The following is a 1,102-nucleotide window of genomic DNA, read 5'->3' as shown; positions in this document are numbered from 1 at the left end:
AAATGTGCTAAAATGTGCATAAATCAAATATATGCTATCAACCCTGGGTTTATGCCTCTTCTCAAACTGTGAGAAATTGGGCTAACACTTCTGTGAAGAAAGGAAAAGGCAGAAGGCCAAAACTTAACTTCAGGAGTCTAAAAGGATACTTTTAACCAGGGGTAATATTTTAAATATTTAGCTACTAGATGGTCTAGGTACTGACCGATCAGAACACATGCTGATCAAGATGCTGGAGGTGAAGGCTTGCTGCTCTGCCAGAGGCTAACTGGTTAATTCCCAGGTCCTGGGTGGGTCTAGGACTCCAGAGAGAAGCCAGGGCAGCTCAGGCAGAGAGGTGGGGTGGGAGGACTTAGGGCTGGGCCAGCGGTTGTTTACCCACTGACCAAAAATTATTTCAATATTTGAGCATCTCATATAGGCCACCAGCTCATCAGCGCTACTCTTAACCCTGCCTCAGTCTACTGCTATACCTATTTACACAGCATTTTGTGGGGTAAAGCAAGGCAATAGTAGCGTGTTAGCAGGGCCAGTTGAAAACTTGTCTTTGATTGATATCTGATGGCCTTTCCCATTTCGTGTCCTTTGGGATTATGTTACCAAGTCATCCTCATAGTCATAACTCAGGTGTTTCTGAATGAGACAGGGGATGTGTTCAACTCACTGATAGACTCAGTGAAATTTATTTCACTGGATAATAATGACGCTTGATTATCTGATGTTTCCAAGCATCCTAGATTTCTCTTTGGTAATGAAGCAGGGTTGTGATTCTGAACAGGTCAGACCAGACACGGCAACAACGTTTACGGATTTGACGACTTTGCATTTATATTTCATTTTTATCAGTTTAGTAGGTGCAGTGATTTTAAATAGCAAAATGTGAAATATTAGCAAATGGGATATAGAAGGAAGGTTTGGAAGAATCAAAACTTCCAAACTTGGAACTTCAAATGGACACAAAGACCAAATGTTAGCAATCTTCTGATATAGAGTAAATGTGATCACTTAAAGATGATTCTACTGAGAGTGGCTGAGAATCTTAAGACACCTGGGAGATAAAGAAGCTGTAATAAAAGCAGTCACTTCTCCAAATTTATTCCCC

Source organism: Vulpes vulpes, chromosome 7 (assembly GCF_048418805.1).
Source record: "Vulpes vulpes isolate BD-2025 chromosome 7, VulVul3, whole genome shotgun sequence".
Taxonomy (NCBI): Eukaryota; Metazoa; Chordata; class Mammalia; order Carnivora; family Canidae; genus Vulpes; species Vulpes vulpes.
The sequence above is the reverse complement of the archived record's forward strand: the minus strand, read 5'-3'. Positions refer to the sequence as shown.